Source organism: Trichosurus vulpecula, chromosome 4 (assembly GCF_011100635.1).
Source record: "Trichosurus vulpecula isolate mTriVul1 chromosome 4, mTriVul1.pri, whole genome shotgun sequence".
In the NCBI taxonomy this organism is placed as follows: domain Eukaryota; kingdom Metazoa; phylum Chordata; class Mammalia; order Diprotodontia; family Phalangeridae; genus Trichosurus; species Trichosurus vulpecula.
In genome coordinates, this window is record NC_050576.1 from 318,183,967 (window position 1) to 318,205,661 (window position 21,695).

Here is a 21,695-nt window from a genome sequence, read left to right on the forward strand (position 1 = left end):
TTTGATACTTCCTCATATAAGCAAATACCCAAAGTCAAATAAGCTATAGAATGTGAAAACTGTAAGTTTCTGTTAAGATTATCTTCTAAAATCAAAATCACAGAATTTTGAGAGTTGGAAGGGCAATCATTGCCCATGCAGTCCAACCTGCACAGAAAAGGAATATCAACATACCCAAGAAGGGATCATTCACCCCTAAAGGAGAGAGAACACACTGTCCCTCTAGGCAGCCCATTCCACTTTCAGATACTTTGAATCATGAGTAAGTTTCTCCTGATATTAAGTCTCAATTTTCCTCTTTTAACTCACACTTGTTGACCCTGGTTTTGTTCTCTGGAGCCAAATAGGATAGATCTGATTTCTTATGTATGTGACAGTCCTTTAAGTACTTGTTATCCTGCCCTCCCTCAGAGTTCTTCTCTCCAAACCAGAAATGCCAGGTTCCCTCAACTGATCCTCATATGTCACGTACTCAGAGCTCTTTACCACTTACCGGGTAGGGTGGCCCTACTCGATGCACTTTCTGGTTTGTCAGTGTCTTTAAATTGTGGTGCTCAGAACTCAACACAATACTCTAGCTGAGGCCTGGTAAGGGTAGAATACAGTAGGACTACCTTCTTTATTTCTATAAACTATCCCCTTCTTATAGCCTCTGGTTTTTCTTCCATCTCTGAGGCCAAGATGACATCAGTTTTTTTCTCAGCCACAACACACTTCTGATTCATATTGAGCTTGTAATTCACTAAGTTCTACAGGTCATTTTCAGAAAAAAGCCCCAGAAACTATTTATGAATATTTTCCTATTTTATGCTTAGGTAGTTGAGTTTATACTTATCCATGCTGAATTTCACTGTATTACATTTAGCCAGGTACATTAGCTTGATAAGATCCTTTTAGAACCTGACATTATGTAGTATGTTAACTATTCCTCCTAGCTTTGTGTCATCTGTAAATCCTTTATCTGAGTCATTGATAAAAATGTAGCTAATACTGAGAGCATTCCACTGGAGAACCCTTGACACAATGTTGAACCATTATCAAGTACCCCTGTAGCCTGGCTGTTCAACCAGTTCTGAATTCATCTGAATTCATCATTTAATCCAAATTTTTCCATTTATTCCTCAAGAATAGTATGAGAAACTTTCTGAAAACTTTGTTAAAATCTAGGTAAGCTATATTCACATCTTCCTACTTATCTACTAATTTAGTAATCCTATCTAAAAAGAAAATGATATTAATCTGTCATAGTCTGTCCTTGATAAAGCCATGCTGGCTCTTTGTAATTACCCTTCCCTTTCTATATGTTAGCCAAACACCTTTTTAAATGACCTCTTCTTTAATGACTTCTTCATTGTATGGATGATATGGTCCAAGAGGTGAAGTTATTTCTCCAAGGGGCAGAACTAGGACTTGAGCCTAGGTTTTCTGCTTTCATAACCAGGATTCTTTTTTCAACACCACCCTGTATCTTTTGCAAAGATTTAAATACAGCACATGGCCCAAAGTTCCCAAAAATCACATAGAGAAGAGACAAACTTACTTGATAATTGGAGTAGAACTAGTCTTTCTTTCTCATCTGCCTACTTGTTGTTGCGTGTTTATCCTTCATTCTGGAAGAGGACTCATGACATCAAGGAAATGATGACATGACTTGCTGTTGACTTCGATTTGAGTGAGGGAGGGCTGTGCAAAGTCACCAGCCTCACTTTCTCCTCCAGAGCCTGGGTCCAGTGGCCTGATATTCACCAGAACAACTGGAGATGGCCTAGGATGCATGGTGAGCCCCTGGCCCGTTCAGGCTGAGGTCATTTCAGGTTCTCACTTTGAGTGAGGTAATGCCCATTCAGTGAATAGGCCTCTTTAAGAAGTCAATCAAGGGATGATCCCTTTAATCAAAACTCAAAAAAAAAAAAAAAACTGAGAGGGGAATACCCCCAGGGTTCCTGGCCTAAAGAGAAACAGTTACTATTTGGTATTTACATTCACTCTGTGCAAGGAGGGCAGGGACTTGTTGTCCAATCTATCAGCTCCAGAGTAAATTGGGTTTAAGGCTTGGTTTTTAAGAAAGAAATCTAGCCAATAAACCCAAAGTTAAGGAGGCAGCCTTTAGCCATGGAAATGGAGTGTGGAGAGGAGGTAGAGGTGACCCAGGTGGCTCTGGAAGAGAAAGAGAGAGGCTGGTGACCTTGCACAGCCCTCACTCAAATCAAAGTCAACTGCAAGTCTGCCTACTAACTGTTCAATCAAGACATGCATTTAGATCCCTTTGGCTGCATAAGCATTTCACGGGTTATTTTCATGTTGTTAAAATCTAAGGTTGTCATTTCATGGGCATTTTCTCTCCTTTGTTGCATTGAAGTGTCTTGGAGTGGGCTGTTTGTGAGGAATAGAATTTTTTAAGGGATCTAGTGGGACAGGTATAGGTAATTTTCCACTCACTTCAAGTTTTGAGCCCAATAAATTGGATCAAAATCCTTGGCCCTTTAAACAATGCTCTCAGAGCTTCTGAGGGTAGGCACAGTACTATCATCAATAAGCATCTTTATAGTACATGTTACTTTTTCAAAATACTTTGATATAATTTCTTAGTTAACTTTACAACATTCCTGAAGATTACATGCACTATTGTTCTCCTGGGAAAAATAAGGCATAGATGAATGGTAATTAATTTGTTTTGGGTTACATCGGCAGAAATGAGACTGTAATTCACAAGGTTTTGACTCCCTGCATAGCTCTGTACCTATAAACCACACCGCATTACAAAGATCCCCATGGCATATAAGGGGGCATTTTTGTTATTCACTGTTTGATATCTTCTGAATAATGCTCTTATTTGTATGATTATTCAAATGTAGAGGGATGAGACTTGCCATTTTTCATTCTTCTCTAACGAATCTTTTCCTCCCAGTGCATTGTACTCAGAGTCCTTATAACTCTTGACTGGGTCATTGACTTCCTTAGAGCATGGTATTATAGACCAAAATTGCCCTTTGGAAGAGGGAGGCATTCATTGAATGCCCTGTAGGAATTAGAAACTTCATCATCAGATGTCAGTGATTAGTGATGGCTGAGGCTGTTACCAGGACAACAACACAGAACTAGTTAAGATGTATGTCTTCTCCACTACCCTACGCCTCTCGTGGGCAGAGAGTAATGTAATCTAAGGAAACTGGCATGGACACATACATGTATGAATGAAGGGAGGAAAAGTAGCATTTATTAAGTATTTGTTATGTGCCAGACACTATGCTAAATGCTGGGGGTACAAAACAAGCAGGCAAGACAGGCTCCTCCCTCAAGGAGCTTATATTCGGCTATAGGAAGACAACACAAAAAGGGCAGTTAGCATTTAAAGGGGAGGAGTAAGTAGCATGGTTTGGAAATGAGCAGGAAGTGTCATACTTGCCCAGTTCTGGGAAAGATAAGGTAAAATCATACCTATTAAGGACCCAAATCTCCAGGGCAAATTACCAGGAGCTGAGCAGGAAATCTGTATGTCTGAATATTTCAATTCTCTTACTCCACCATAGGCATGTACTGTAGTTTTCTCTTTTTTTTTTCTGGGAAGAAGCTGGCTACTTGTTATATTTTAAATTTACATTAATTTTGCTCTTGAACTGTATTCTCTGATGGCAGGGTAGCCATACCATTGTTCAGTTCATTTGACAGTCAAAACATTAAAATGTGAGAAGGAATATCTGATACCAAGAAACATTTGAAAATTACTTGGCCATTTTCCTTTGTCAATTCAGTCTTCACTTGAAAAATTTGGCAAAAATTTGTTTTGGTTTTCAAGATTCAGGGAGTTTGAAGATTCAATGGAGAGTGAATTTTCCAGTTTGTCATAGATGAAAATTTTCAAGTAGTTGATATAGTAATAATGATCTCTTTCTGTCTCTCTTTCTGATTTTGTCTTTCTTTCTCTGTCCCAGTCTCTCTGTCTCCTTCTCTCTGTCTCATACATGCAGACCAATGATTTGATCAATGTGGGCAATTCCAGTGAAGATTAGTGATCAGCAACTCCTCAATAATATCCCGAGGGACCTGAGAAGTTAAGTGACTTTTTTGTTGTTCGATGCGTAGTATTGCATATGACAGGCTTGAATCCACTTTTTTCTTATTCCTAAACTTGCCTCCTATCCACTCTGCTATGTTCTCTTTTATATATGAAGAAACAATGAGGCACAGTGGCTAGTGTCATACTTGGACTCAGGGAGAGTCAGGTTCACTAACTAATCTGTACAGTGTAGGTAAGCCACATCATCTCTTTGAGCTCATGGAAACTCACCAAAGTCTTATCTATTAAACTATAGACAAGCAATGACAAGATGATTGATTTTTGATATATTGATTTCTACATAGCACTTTATAGTTTTAAAAGTATATTGACATGTATAATTTCATCTTCATAACAGCCTTGTGATATAATTTTAATTATCTTTATTTTACAGAATTTTATTAGGTTTTAGTATCTTTATTTTACAGAATTTTTTAAAAATGGTGACACAAAAAACTCATTCTGTGCTGTCTGGAATGACACAGCCAATGAACAGAAACAGGACTAAAGGCCCAATTTCCCATATCGGTATTCTTTCTACTTCACTGTATAATATTAATTGTGGGCACTCTTTTCAAATGCAATGCTGGAAAGGGGAGAGTAACTTCTATTCATACCATTGGGGATGTACCACTCTCCGGAACTATTAATTATGGGTAGGATATTATTGGCCATGTCTGTATTTTCTTGTAGTATAAGCACTAAAGGTGCTACTTCCCTTAATATCTTTAGCGAAAAATTATTAACCAGAGCCAAGGGACAAAATGCCTTTTGGCAATCTCCAACTAGCAAGGATATTTACTTCTAACAAGATCAGTAACTAATTAGATATCAAAGGCCATGGCTGACTATTGAAGTGTCTTTGTTTAAACTATATTTTATATTCATAGTATCTTTGGGGTCATGTCATTTCGATGCTTATTTTCCTGCTACGTACAGGGGAAGCCAATCTTTATTTCCTTCCATAAAACTGATTCTTAGGACATTCCTTAGATCCTTATAGCTCCAAGTGCGCATCATTCGCTATCTTTCTGTTGTATGTGCTTTGGACCATGCACCTACATCTATCTTCCTCATTAATGACCAGTATCCTTTCCGCTTGGATCACCAACCCTGACAATTCAGAAAGGAATAGAAACTGTATTAGAGAACCAGAGCTATTATCTAGCAGTCTAGGCTTTTGGGCTGATTTCCACAAAACGTGTTCAAGGCCACTGGTGCCAAATGTACCATCAAATCACCATTTTGAGAAAAATTCATTTGTGGGTGGAAGAGAGATCATAAAACACCCACCTATGTGGTTTGAGATATGAGGTCATGGCATAGTTCTATGGTTGAAGCTGCAGGTTTGGAGAAAGGGCAGGGCCAGGTTGAGGAGGAGCTCATTTGGGGTGTGGCCACTGAGGAAAGTGGTACCATTTTGTAGCTTCTTATTTTAGTTAGTTAATCCCACTAATTAGGTACTAATGTCAGATATTTACATTTCTGAAAGAGAATGTATTCTATCAGTACCTTCAAATTTTGGTTTTCTAGAGTAAAGCCCTAATTGCCTACCCTAGTTATAGCTCTGACAAAATTACAATATCTCAGAGATGGAAGAGGAAACAGAGACCATCTGCATTGGAACAGGAACATTCTCTACAACAGTGGTGTCAAACTCAAATAGAAATGGGGGGCGGGGAGCAGTGTCATTAAACTGTGGATAAGAATCCCTGTGGGATGTGTATTGACTTAGTTTTAAAATGTAAAATTATCTATGTTTTAATGTTTTTTATCTAATTTGTTAAATCTATCCCAATTATATTTTAATCTAGTTTGGGTCACACTCAAGAGTGCTGTGGGTCACATGTGGCCTGTGGATAGTGTGTTTGACACCTCTCTAAAACAAATTGGGCAAATTGTCATTTAGACTTTGCTTGAAGTCATCTACTGAGGGGAACTGATTATCTTCCATGGTACCCCAATTCACATTTGGATAACTCTAATTTTTAGGAATTTTTTCCTTCTATCCAGCCCAAATCTATCATTCAGAAACTTACAACCATTCTTCCTAGTTCTCTCCAGGGCCAAGTAGAGCAATTCATCTTCCATGTGACAACCCTTCAGATACTTGAAGGCAGCAATCATCTCCCATACAAATCAGATGTGCGAGTGTCTAGTGGCAGAAATTCAGAAAGACAGCCACCTTTGAGAAGGAATCACACATTGAGGGTGGGGCAGAAAGAGCTTTGACCTCAGTATAGAGATACTCCACTGCCTCCTTCTTTGATTAGAAGTAGACCTTGTGAATTGTGAAGGGTCCATAGGATTTTGGACTTCTGTCTTCACATTGGTGTCCTAACAACAGTCTTGGGACACTGCTGTCAGATTACAAAGAACCCCAACAAGAAAAATAAACTACACCTAAGGAGAGCATATTCAGCAAAAGAATGTCTAGAAACTGAATTATCCTTTGCCACATAGACTCTACAGCTGAGCCCTATGAACTTGTGAGGAAGTGTGTCATAGACTCTGTGTGTGTGTGTGCGTGTGTACTAACTGTTCTTACTATAACATCTTAATGAAAATACCTCTTTCTAAAAGCTAATTAATTTTGGCTGACTAATTGATATCAACTGACAATCATGTTGATAACACCTATGGGAGCTTTTGTTCTATGTAGCATTAGGAAAACTAGAATCCTCCTCAAATCCGAGAGGACAAGTATCAATTTCCCTCTGGGGACCAGAGCTGCCAGTGATTCTATATGTACCATACTTGTATTAGGAAGGGTGGGAAAGGCAGAGATGGAAAAACAGGACAATATAACCAAAAGAGGAATTCTGGAGTTCAAGGCCATGAAGGTAGCCTAATTATGAGTACTATTGAAACATAGTGAGGGTATTTGAGGTAGAATAAAGGTAGGGTTTCAAAACCCTATCTTCTGACTTCAAGTCTGGTGCTTCACATCTCTTTGACATTGGCCCAAGAATGCTTTCCTCTGATCCTAACAACAGCCCTATGAAGAAGGCAGCATATTCTATTATTATAACTATTTTTAGATGGTGAAATAGGCTTACAGAGGCTAATTAAATTGCTCATATTTACACAAATAGTAAATGATGAGTTGAGACTCTAAACCATATCTTCTCACTCTGTATTTTGCCCTTTCTACTATCTCATAATAAATCAAGAAGCAAAATACTGTCTGAGATTTTCTAGTTTAGTTTCATTGCTAGTCCAAAGGCTGTGTTTAAAAAGAACCACCTGGGTTTCATGGCAAACTGCTATATCCACTGTATACAATAATACATGCTTACCTTCTTGCTTCAGTTTGTCATTTTCTTCTCCATCATGTATTATGTAATGGTGTGTTGTAGAAACAGCAGAATTTGGTTGAAGGGTTAAGCCCTGTGCAGCAATGAGTGTAGTTATCTGTGTATAGGGCATCTAGAGCAGGTCGGACCTTTTCTTCAAGCTTATAAAGTTCTGTGCCTTTACAAATCAGTCTATGGTCATGTGGATATCTTCTTGTATGTTTGTGATAAGACTGTAATTATAAGCATGCATCACTTCTCCATGACTTTCGGTGTCGTATATTCATTTACTTGCAAGAGTTTTCCAGATGTCCATAAAAGTGTTGACACCAATTTCTTGTTTTCTTACTGTATAGCTAAGCACAGTTGCATGTGAACGGATTAAATAATAATTCATCTTTCATATGCTCTTCTCTTAATCTCCACTGAGGGTAGATAATGACTCAGGCAGGAACCATTCCCATCATTGTAGAATGATCTCAGGATCTTGATAAATTCCATGGGGAAACTGAACCTACCTAACAGCTGCTGCAACATTTATTTGCTGATGTTGTTAAATGCTTTGGGGATATAATTGAAAATGAAGAGCTAACATGTTCCCTTTGACTTTCCAGTCAAACTCTCTATCAATTCCTCTTCACGAGAAAAAAAATAGCTAATTTTTTTCAGGCTGGACTTCAAGACCGACTTGCAAGCCTTTACGAATGGAATTGTGAGGTATGTTGCTATATTCTGTAAGTATTTTTGACTTTAATAATATGAACTTCACTTTGCAAAGGTAGCAGAGAAATCCATAAATTTAAAGGGCTCTAACCTGTAGCAGGAAAGCCCAACACATATTCGATGGTTTATATATAGGCTAGAACTTAGATGGACCAAATTCTGTTCCATATGTGGCCCTGTATCTCATGAAACACTCATTAAAAAAGAAGCAGATGACCAGAGGAAGAATGGGATCACCAATTTAAAGCTGAAATGAACATCAGAGGTCATATGCTCCAGCTTCACTTTACAGATGAAGAAAATGAGGTTCAAAAACCTGGTTAAGTTTAAACAGGCCATTTTACTTCTAATCAGTAATCTTTTTACTACGAGACAGTGCCTGGATAGACAAATTTGTATATGTAGAGGCTGACAGAGGTGGACTTTGGTGTTGACAGTGCATCAAGCTCTAGAAACAAAATAATCTGACTTGTCCACAATTCTCCATTTAGACACAGTATCTAGTCACTAATCTGGGACCTCATTCATTAAGAGAAGCAACATAAAGACATAAGGAGAAATCTATAAACATTTAAATAGCTGTAACAGTGATAGGTACTTTAATTAAAGCTTATTTTCTTCATCTTTAATTCTGCATTGTGTGATAGGCATGACTGTGTCAAAAAGACAGGAAGAAACCCATGTACTCTGCTAATAACAACAGTATCCCAAAGGTATTCTTATTTATATTGGGAAACAGACTGCTCCTAAAAAAAGAATGAACAAAAATGGGAAAATCATTGTGAACTGTTTAGAACAGTAGAGATTAAGTATAATTGAAAAAAGATCATTTGCATTTCATTTCTTTGTGTCCATTTGGCACAAACCTGCATCTAGGTAGTATTTCAAAAAGGTTTCCAATGTTTTCCTAATGAAATTTTCTTATTTTTGGCCACAGCATTTGAAATAAAATCTTCAATTTCAATAAATATTTCTGTTTTTTGAAGATTCATTTAGAAAATGCCAAAGTGATTTTTCCACTATTTTATTAAATGAATAAGAAGGTAAATTCTCATGAGCATTAAAGGAAATGATAAGGTGAAACAATGAATTAATGAATTAGAAAATAATTCCCAAATACTTAAATTAATCCAAAATGGAAGTTTCATATGAATACTTGTATTTATGCTCCTCCACTACCAACCTAAGATCTTCCTACTAGAAACTGACATAGCAAATATGTACTAATTACGTCACCATATAGTGAGAACATACTTTGCCACTACAAGGACCATGATCCTCATCAGTATAGGCACTCCATTCACTAATGCAGACCACAGCCCTTCTGTGCTTTAGTAGGTTATCTTTATAAATTTCTGTGGGCTAAAAATATTCATCATCTGTTGGCTATTCTTTTGATGTGGAGCCTTTCTGAGTTGCCCAAGGCTGGTCCTTTGATAACAGGTACAAAATCCATCATCAGGCTTATTTCTCAAAGACTTTCCACCTTAGTGGGAAATGTTGGAGTTTGTATATTGCTGTTATAGACTTAAGAGGTCAGAGTGATGTCCATGATCTGATGAAGCATTAGGGTAAGTCCCCATCACAAGATCATTGGAGAACTTGGTAGTTCTCTGTTTGTACTAACTGTAGACATTTGAAAACAAAGTCACAATGTGCATTATGGAGTGTTCAGGCATGTAGGAATTAATGCAGTATCACATTTATAATTCAAAACAAGGAATCCTCTGGTGCAATTTTGCCTAGTGATCAATGACAGTTTTAGGGTAGTTTACAATTGGCAAGTTTGGGCAAAGGTGGTGGCCTTAATTTGCCTGAGAACTGGTAGCTAGATTTTATTTTTGGAACAGTTGGGGAGGAACAAAAACAGCTGTATTGCTCTACCAATCCACCTATCACAGCAGCAATGAATCACATCCGCAAGAGATATGGGATGGGAACCCTGACTGAACAACAGAACTGAACCACAGAAGATCCATTACTGAAGATATACAGGCACATATGTATATATGTAGCAGATCTTCCACCAAGGTTCTTCTCCAAGGATTCATCATCATGTGGAGATGGATTCTGGGTTCTTGCAGGCGGTGCTTGCCTTCAATGTAAGCAAGGTCTGAACAGATCCTGAAAATATGGAAAAGTCTTAAATCCAAGCCTAGTTTTAGACTGTCATCTAAGGACCATACTACCACATATCCTGGAATCTTAGAGCTAGAAGTGACTTTAAAAGTTATATAGTCTGTACCCCAATGCGAAGTGACTTGCCCAAGCTTACATACTATCCTTGGACTGTAAGAATCATAAACTGGGATTCAGTTTAAAGTTTTTTGCCTCCAAATTCAGCATGCTTTTCAGTGCACCGAGCTGATCAGCCTAGCTAAATTGAAAGTGACTCATCACCAGAAGATTGGCCAGCAGGTGAATGAATTTTTTCAGTCACATAAACTCAATAAACCCATCAACTAAGGTATGGTATAGAAGGATTGAAGGATTATTATCTATACTAGCAGAGGCAATAGCCATGCTGATGAAATCATGCATCCCGGAAGTATTAAAGAAAACATGCTATGGGAAGAAAATGTGGGCAATAAAAAGCATAATGTGTATGTATGCACACCAGGTAAATTTAAAATCTTTCCCCATCCAGCATGTACAGCTCTGGTGGTGTCTATATTATAATCTACTAAGAAAACTCAGCTTTGCATTATTACATTAAGCAGGAAACATCCCTGTAGCGGCCAATTTTCTTCAGCTACTGTCCATTTTATATACTGACTGCAGTTCAAGAGTATAATCCAAAGGCCAAAGGGAATGCCTTGATTTCCTATATGTAGTCGTTATCTTAATAAAGTTGGTATTGCACTCGGGTTATTTGCTTGATTCATGCTGCCTGGAATTTCCATTATGTAAATGTGGTCTTCCCACTAAATACTTTGTGTGGCAATTGCTTTTTCAATTTAAAAGTTTGTCTCCTTTTAATTAAAAAAAATGCTTCAAATTTGCCAATAACTTTACTTGTTTGTAGTTTGTTATTTAGAGAACATCTGGGACTAGATTGACAGATGTGAGTGGCCCAGATAGTCTTCTGATTTCTACTAACCATAACTCAACTAATTTCTCCAGAGATCCTGCAAATGAATTGAGGCTCAGTTTCCTGAGTTTACCTTGTCTAATATGTCTCTGTAGAAGCAGGGCAAATTAGTTGTTATTGAATCACTTCACTCTAACTGAAAAGTAAAGTCTGATCATTTCTAGTCATAAAAGAGAAAAATCATAAAGTTTCTGCTTTCTTTGTTCAGCAAGGCCAATATCTGCTTTACTTCCTATAATTGTCTATGATGAAACTCTACCTTGTTTTCATTGTGAGTATGGAGTAAGAATAAGCTTATGTCTCTTTACTGTGTAAAGTAATAAACAAATTCAAAGAAGTCATAGCATTTAGAGCTACAAGGGACATTAGACACAATTCCTAATGGTTTTTTTTGAATGAAGAAACTAAAGCACAATTTTCCTCTAATGTCCTTGGTTGTTAGAAGTAAAAGACGAATTACTTTAGCAAAATGATTTAATATTGAATAGGTGGAAGGTCAAAGAAGTGATTGATTAAATTCTATTCAATGAACAATAAGCACAAAGCAGAGAGGAGACAGTCAAAATATTTATCAAAATATGCTTGATTCTAGGATTGCAAAAATAACTATGGCATACATGTGCACTCAAGGAACTTTTAATTTAGGGAAGACATGTGCACAAATTAATTTGAAATAGTAAGATAAGTGTAAAATAGAGGTTCCAGGAAAGTACTATTAGAAATCTGAGAGGAGAGACATTACTTTCACATGGGGAGAGAGGTGTCAGGGAAATAGAGGAGTGGGCACTTGAGTTGGGCCTTGATGGAAGAGAATAATGGAGATTGAAGTGAGAGTCCATATTTTCCAACACATTTTTGTTGTCTTCCCTTATGAGCACCTTTACATAAAAGTAACTGAATATTAAAGTAAATACTAATTGAATATGTAAGGTCTTATCAAATTCTACATAAAATTCTTACTCATTCTCTGTAATAGATGTTGGTGTCTAAGCTGCAGTTATTTCCATGGTTGCTTTTTTGCTTATGTTGATCAGGAACATTGCAGGGGAACGGGAGAGAAAGGAGTAAGCATTTATTAAGCACCTGTTGTTTTTGTTTTTCTTGTTTAGTCGATTTCAGTCATGTCCAATTTTTCATAGTCCCATTTGGGGTTTTCCTGGCAAAGATACTGGAGCGATTTGCCATTTCCTTCTCCAGCTCTTTTTCGGATGAGGAAACTGAGGCAAACAGGGTTAAGTAAGTGACTTGTCTAGAGTCACATAGCTGCTAAGCATCTGAGGTCAATTGAAATAAGGAAGATAAGTCTTCTGGACTCCAGGCCCAGTACTCTATTCACTGCCCTATTAAGCACCTACCATGTATCAGGTACTGTGCTAAATGCTTTGCAAATATTACCTCATTTGGCCAAGGAAGAGGAGATACCCAAGGATTTGACATGAAATCATATTTCTCATTACCTTTGGATGGATATTGAAAATAACTCTTCTAATAGCTTTATTTTTTTTCTCTAAGAAAGGCTTGTAAGTCATTCTGTCATTGACCTAAAATGTCCTCATATCTCCTAGGAGAAGGGAACAAGCATTTATTAAGTGCCTAATATGTGCCAGGTTATGTGTTAAACATTTTATATGTTTTAAGTATTATTTCATTTGATCTAGGTGAGTATATCACAAGTGCAAATATTGTATAACTTGCTTCCTCCAGAAATGTGTTAACCTATAAGTCATTGAACAAGGATCTCATATTAAAGTGCTAGTATCTAAGTGATTATTTATAGAAGTTCAACAAACTAGATGATCATATTCTCCTTGTGCATCATTTTTGACTGTCTTTCATGTTGGGAAGGCCCACTTCCACCTCTCAGTTTCCCTGTATCTGTTCAAGAATCAGCTCAGATCTTACTTTCCATAGGAGGCCTTTCCTGCCCCTCCATCATACCCCCTGTGGCATCTTCCCCTCTAAGATGACTTTCCGTTTACTCTCTATGTACCTTGTATCTCTCTCTCCCTTGCTCCCCCCGCTCTCCATCTCCCTATTTCTCTATCTACCCAATGCTTTCTTCCCCATAATAATGTAAGACCTTTGATGTCAGGGGCTGTTTTTGCCTTTTTTAAAATTTCCAACACTTAGCGCTATGCCTAGCACATATTAAGCATTTATAGTAAATGCCTGACATTTATTAAGTGGTGTATAACCTTGGAGTCATCTTTGAGTATCTATCCCCTCTTAAACACCTTGCTCCCAATCTACTGAGTGATCAATCAGTGTTTCCCACATTTCTCTCTTCCTTTCCACTCATTCCCACTGTCATTACCTTAGTTGTGGCTCTGACCACCCCTCTCACCTGGACTATTATTATAATAACTTCATTCCTGGCTTCCTGTCTCTCTTCTCTCCAAACCAACCTTTACACAACACCTTCACCATCACTGAAGAAGCAGAAAGGGGATGCACAAGGCAAAAGGCCATAAAATTTTCCCCCATGGGTAAGCTATGACCAAATAATTTATCCCAGCGACCAGCCTCCTAGTAAAGAGCCTTTCCATACCTAAGTAAGTTGATCATAAAATAGCAGACAAAGCCTCTATAGCTGGCACCCCTACATGCCTCATAAATTAAAGATGGGACTTTTTGAAAGGATCTTACATAGGTCTAAACAAGGAAAATACATTTCATCAAGTTCTGGATATTCACATTCTTGAGGACATTAGTGTCTAATTGTAAAACTAATCGTTCTTTGAGCTGAACAAACATTCACATTAGAGGTCAGTAAAAATGAAACTAGACTGGTAAAGCTTACGCTTAGAAAGCAGAAATCATGACCATGAATACTATCTTGCTGTTATGGAGGGCAATTGAGCTTAAACAATAAGAAAGTTTCTTAATTAAAAATGAACAACGAACAATGTGCCAAATATGTAAACCATCCCCACCCCTTTAAAATAATTAAAGATTATGTAAACAAGGATTTCGAGACTCAGAATATTAAATAATGTAGGCTTCATTCAAAGATCTTATCAAAACCAGGTCACAATGTCTTCTTAAGAAGATTGCATGCACATTTGTCCAAAACATTCACTACTGTGTCAAGTCTAATACTCATAGGATAATAGGATTAAAATTCAATTTAATATTCTCCTTTTTTCCTCCATCTTGCAAGTACAGTCTTAACTAGCTACATCAGGTGATTTTTCATGTAGGGGCACAATGTCATAATGGCAAACACAACATAGCTGTACCACCATGTCGCTGTTTAACAAAACTGGTCATCAGAGATAACTTCAACGTATATTAACAGCACTGATGCCAAAATACCAAAGAGAACATTAGATATGCTCCACATGCCAAGAAAGCTAAACATTAATAGCTTCTCTCCAATGGACACATCAAATATCTGTTCATATTCATCAGTGCCATGTTTTATCTTCTAAATAAGAGGAAATCATCTATGCGCTGAAGATGAAAACACTAGCTTCTTTGTATGACATGGGCTTACTACTATTATAATTGTCTTCAAAACAAGACAATTTTTATTTAGATTACAAACTTAAAATAGACATATTCAGTATATAATAAAGTTGTTACCAGAGTTACTAGACTGCATCACATGATAGCAATAGAGAATGAAGAAAACCATAAAATATGTAACAAAACAAAGCCCTTGTGGAAGTGCTACATCACTCAGAGGTTCCTGTGGAAACTGTAAATTGATACCTCCTAGTGCGATGTTTAAAAAATCTGAGAGACATAATTCCAAAGACCCCTCATGGCAGTGGGCTCACAGTTTATATGCCTTTGGAAGAGTGGGTGTTCCTGAGGGTGGCAATCAACTCTGATTGGTTAACAATTAATGAGAGAATGAATATTACAATGAAAAGTGAGCTCACCCCAATAAGGGGCTGAATGACATTATATCACCCTTGGCAAAGACCATCTCTACACCCAGACCACCCCCAGCCTTGGGCAATCTAGACAAAGATCTACCTCCACCCAAACTTGCTTGACTGGAATGCAGTGGGCAGGAATTCATCTTAGATAAAATTGTCTAAGTGGGGTAAATTTTTGTCAGAGGCCAGTAATGTCCTTCAAACCCTAGGCTTTGAACAAGGATATAGAACAGGAAAAAAGCCTGAATCTCCCCCATAATTAGTTATTAATGATAATTTTTCTCACTTGTTAAGCTGAATTCAAGGCATTCATTGATATGGATAACACTGAACATCACTACTTTTGTTCAATGATTATAAGTCATATTATATGTTCAATATTGTGCTAAGTATTGAGAGGGATATAAAGGATGTATATTATGCAAACAACTCATTTACATAGCACTTTAAAGTTTGCAAAGCATTATATGATTGGATCCTCAAAATAATCTTGTGAGGTGTTAACATTATGGTCATTTTATATTTGAGCTCCCTTACAAAAGGAGCTCCTTGAAGGCAGGGACACTACTGTTGCCTTTATTTGTATTCCCAGAACTAATCATAGTGTCTGGTACATAGTAAGCACTTGATAAACGCTCATCAACCTACTGATTGAGGAGTTGGACCTTTAAAATCCCATCTAGCTCTTTATCTACAATAGAAGTCCAATTAATCTATCACTAGCTATTTTTAAAACTAGTCTTTCTCTTTAAGTAGGTTTTTAAATTGTTAAAGAGGATAAAATTCGTAGACTGAAATGAACTAAAGTTGCCAGTTGATTTCATTATCGTAGGAAACTTCTCATGAGGAACTTCCATTATTTACAGTTTTAGAGAGTTTTCTGGGGCCACTGAGTGATTAAGCAACTTTGCCAAGGTCATAAAGATAGTATGTAGACTTGAAACCAGGTTGTCCTCATTCAAAGGACTATCCTCTACACACTCTGCACACAGTAGTCAAAACATATATGTGACATTTGAATTTATTCAAAAGAGAGAAATGAATAAGTTAATTATTTGGTTGCAAATGAATAACAATCTCCTGGATGAAATAAAAGACAGTTATAGGGACTGAAGATGTGGGCTTTTGTATAGAAATCTTTATTTGCTTCTTTCTTCTAACTGTTTGAAGAAAAGGAAGCAGAAAGCCTGCAAGGGAAGAGAGAATATAGCAGTCTTCTCTTATTGAGAGAAATAATTTTGCTTCACAGATTAGCAATGTAAGGAAGTCTTTGCCATCAAAGGAGACTCAATGAGGCTGGCAGCAGCAGCAAACAGCATGTAAACTATTTGACATCCCAATGGTAAGTGAAGGTTAAAAGAAAGTCTATTTAAAGTGGAATAAGATAATGCTAGCTTTTATTAGACAGTGATAGAAAATAATTCAATTACAGTTGGTTTAGTGGAGGAAAATATTTAATATGCAGTTAGATATTTGCATTTATTCAGCTTTTTTCTCCTGTAAATTGTGTATGATGTGGTTTATAATGAGAAATTTGCCGGTAACATATTTTGCTAATTGATTGATTACCTGGACCTGTGATTTCATTGGCAAGGGAAACTTCTGAGTGAGGAAACCCCTCTATTAATGCAGATTAGCAACTGTTCTGCAAATTATCATCTTAGAGAATGGCATGTTGTACTACCATATTAAGGAACTTGCCCAGAAGGCACTTGAACTTGTGCCATTCTCTGACTCTATGACTGACTTTCTATCCACTATTCCATGACTATGATTTCAACAAAGAGCAATAAGTAGTGGGTTTTGTTGTTGTTGTAAAGGGAACACATTATTTAGGCACTAAGTTATCCAGATCTGGGTAGTGCCTAGCAAACTGGCTCACAAAAGACATAACCATTCCCTTGGTATAAGCTACCTAAATTGCAGACATAATACTTAGGAGCAAATTATAAACATCCATGGGACTAGTCTTCCAAAACTAAAATGATGGAAAACATTGAAGAAAAGATGAGGGGCTTGAACTTTCTCCTGAGCAATTGTGGGTTTTAGGGTAGAGAAGCAAGATGATGAAATTGGGGTTTGAGCAAAATTAATCTGGCAGTGGTGTGCAGAATGGATTGGAATGGAATAGAGAAAAACCAGAGATACTAGGTATTAAGCTATTATAGCAACTCTGTTGTGTAGTGATAAGAGGCTGAATTAGGGGGGAGATAGTGTGAATAGAAAGGAAAGAATGGATGTGAGTGGCATTTTGAAGGAAAAGCCAACAGGAGATAATAATAGATTAGAAATAGGAGATGATGGAAAGAGTGGAAGATAACGCTAAGATTTTAACTTTGGACTGCTGTGAAATCTGTGCTATTGTTGAAAGTTCCATATCAAGTTTAATTTTGAATGTACTGAGTTTGAGAAGTTTGTGGGATATCCATGTAGGGATTTCTTATGGAAACTTTGGACTAGAAATCAAGTTAGAGGCTGTGGTGAGGATTATAGATTTGAGAGTAACGTGAATAGGAATGGCACTTGAATATGTGAGACAAATCCAGGTCTTTACTGAGCCAGAGACCACACAGAGAGAACAAATGTCTACATTTTAAGGTTGGAAGAGGAAGAAAACAAGTCATGGGGAAAGAGAAGAACCAGGAAAATAGAGTGTCACAGAAATGGAGAGATTTTCAAGGAGAAAGAGATGTTCAGTGGTATCAAATCTTTAAGAGGTATCAAAGAGAATTATGACTAAGAAAAAGTGACTGTCTTAGGCAAGGAGTTCATTGATTCCCTTTGAGAGAGTAGTTTCTTTAAAGAATTGGGGACTGAAACCAGATTACAGAAAGTTAAAGAGGAAGAATGGTGAACAAGTGTAACTAATCATTTACAACTTGTTCAGTACACTTATTAAATGAACACACTACAGAGATTAAAAAGTTACTCATCGTATTTTGGCATCTTATAGCTTCTCAAAAATATGAAATAAATTACAAAAGACTTGTTTAGTTTAGTCGCAAAGGATAGAACTAGCACGAAATTGCAAAGAAGCAATTTTAGGTTTGATACCAGGAAACCCTTTCTAATAATTAGAGCTGTCTGAAAGTAGAATAGGTTACCTTGAAGGGACTCATCCTTTTTAATGTCCTTGTAGCAGATGCTGGATGAGGACTTGCCATGTTTCCAGAGGGCATTCTTTTTGGTTATAGGTTGGTCCTTTCCAGTTCTCAGATTTGTCATCCTGTGAAAACTGACTTTGTCAATTTCAGATAGAAATAAGACATTATTGGGATGCATAGTGGATAAAATTACAGGGTCTGTAGGTGACTGCTACCTGAATGACCAAGAAGTGTTGGGGAACAAAATGTGGAGCCATGGTTCTGCTTGAGAATACAGAGAAACAGGAGCAGCTATGTAGCACAGTGGATAGAGCACTGACCCTGGAGTCAGGAGGACCTGAGTTCAAATCTGACCTCAGATACTAGCTGTAGCCTAAAAAGGGAAAAAAGAACCACAGAGAAACATATACTGTTTACAGAAATGAAGAGACTATGAGAAGAGAGAAACAATTCAGTGAGGCTGCTAATGAGATTCATTGTAATGTCTAGATTCATCTTCAGGTTGCTTTGATATGGACTTTGACTCTTACAAAATCCTGGTTTCAGGAGACCTTAGAGATGGTCTAGTCTAACTCTCTCTTACAGATGTATAAATTGAGGTTTAGAGAAGTTAAGCACCTAATTCATGGTCACACTAAATCAGAATAGAGCAAGAACTGGAACCCAGGTCTCCAATCAGGTATTCTTTCCACTATTCAATGCTGCCTCCATTTCTTATTATTTTTGAAGAATCAGTGCTCCAGTTATATCCAATTTAAGTGGTAACGGCCCAAGATGAGATAGAACAACCCTTGAGATTTTCAAGCAGGTAGCAGATGGAGCTATTTAGATATTTGAGGGGATTTGCTTTTAAAAAAAGGATCTTCAAGTGAAAGATTCAGGGCTGTGAAGATGCTGCTTCTTTCAGCTCTTTTAAGAAGAAAAGCCAAAAAGGTACACTGACTAGGTCAACATAATTGTTTTTTGTCACTTCAAAAGTCTTACTATATTTTGCTCTTCTTGGGGCTGTTAGCATTATAGTCTCACCAATCCTGGGCTTCTTAGATGGTCTTAATACAGACCATGATGTATGCATCATGAGAGATGAAGTAAAATACAAGAAGTAATGTCAAGTCACGGGTTATTTGTTGAGTGCCTTCTTTGTGAAAAGAAACTTGTGTAAAGTACTTGGCAAGAGATGAAGATGCTACACTTCCACTAGCTTTCATTGGCAATGCATTTACATGCATTATCTTAAGTGATCTTCACAATAAGCATGTGAGGCAGGTGGTACAAGTATTACTGTCATTTCCCATTTTATAGATGATATTCATATAGAGAGAGATATAGATATATAGATAATATAGAGGTATCCAAATTTTGATTGACTTAAATGAATATTTGAGTATTTTACTTGATCCTCATCACAACCTGATGAAGTTGGAAGAGAAAATATTAGTGCCATTTCCTGTCTTACAGATCAGGAGACTGAGGTCAAGTGATTTTCACAAGTCCACATAGTTTTAAGTAGACAAAGTGGAAATTCAACTCAACTATTCCGATGACAAATTCTATTACATCATGTTAAGACCTCCCTTCTCTCCTTAAGGAGCTTATCAATATATAGAACTATACAGAAAGAAAAAATGAGTGAAATAATTAGAGGAAATGAGAAGGCAATCTATAATCAAGTGCTAAATCATTGTAAGTGGTAAGATCTCAGAGACAGTATTCATCAGTTTTACAAAAGCATTTGGTAACGTTGGTAAACAATTGCTAAATAATATTGGATGCCTAGATAAGTTACTTTGATGATGTCTCCTTGGGTCAAGGGCTCTCGTGCTCAAGCCATTTCTCATCATCAAAGGAATGAAACAAACTGTGTCATCCTTCCAGAGTTAGTCAATTTATTTTATGCAGCCATGCTTGAGAACACACCTAGAAATCTGGAACCAATCTTTTAGAAAAATCATCAGGCCATAAACAACATCAAAAAACCTTGAAAGCTTTATCCAAAAGCATTTGTGGGACAATGACTGCTTTGGAAATGAAAGCACAATTAGATCTTACAGATAATTTTTGTTTGTTTTGAATCAGTATATGTAATGACAGATATGAGTACAACTGAGAGTGGTCATGTAATGGAACTTGTAATACAGAAACCTTACAAATTTATAAAGTTGAAGATCTTTATTAGGTCAATAAAACCCATGCTACCTCAGTGGCTGTAGAATTCTATGATATTGGAAGCACACTGGTGATCATCATTATCGTTGTTAGTACAATTCTTGTGTAGAGACTTGTGGAGTATAAATGTGTGATAACTAAGCTGTGAACAATGACCTCAGGACAAATACACCAACTCCTCACTACTTAGTTGGTAATTGTTTTTGTTTCCTTATAAATTTTCTCTAACCAGTTTCAAAGGCCACCTAGTGACTATGCTCTGGAATATTTTTGTTAATTAAAAAAAAGTACAGAAAACTTTAATAATAGTAGCTAGCTTTTATATAGTATTTAATATGGGTCAGGCCCTATGCTAAGTGCTTTACAATTATTATCTCATTTGAGCTTCACAATAACCCTTGAAGTTAGGTGATATTATTATGCTCATTTTACAGATGAGGAAATGGAGGCAAATGGGGGTTAAGTGACTTACCCAGGATGACTGAGCTAGTAAGTGAGCTAGTCAGGTCCTCCTGACTCTAGGTCCAATATTCTATTCACTGTGCCTCCTAGCTGCCTACTTGGCTTAGTGCCTACCCCAAAATTTCATGGGGGAAATCTCTTCTTCCATGTATTAGTTTCTTCTCAAGGGCTATGTAATATATTAACAGATATCATGTAATAAAGAAACATGTATAAACATTTAACCAAGATAAAACAGACTATGATGGAACTCACAACTAGAGTCATTTCTGTGTTCAAGAAAATAAGGGGAAAACATGAGCTTCTGACTGGACTGTGCTTTCAAAAGCTATCAGCAATTGCTGATTTTATCTAGTCTTAGCTCTAGACCACAAGGTTTTTTTCTCTTTACTTGCTCTCCATCTAAGCTGGTGCCCTCAAAACTTGGGAGAAAATCATTGGAATCCATAAATAAGCTAATTTCTTCTGAGCAAATTAAATCCCTCCTTAGAATGCTTGGTATCAGAACAGTTCTTTTCTGAATATCACTTTACCTATCTCTGTGATCCTTTTAAAGGTGCAGTTTAGTCCACAATGTGTCTGTGATTCTCAGTCTCAGAAAACTTGGGCTACACTTATCATTAGTATATCATTGATAACATGAGGCAGCATGGCATAGTGAATAGAGATATAGACTTAGAGTTGGGGCACCTAGGTTCAAATTCCACTTCTGTGGTTGTGTGGCCCTATGGAAGTCATTTAACTTTGATATGTCTCAGATAACCTCCTAGCACTTGTATACTAAGCCATAGATAGGTTATGACCTGATATTGGCAGAAGCAATTCGCATACTAGGAGTTCTTCATGTTGATAGATAACTTTTTGGACTCACATATATAGTGAATAACATTGTTAATGCATGATTATTGT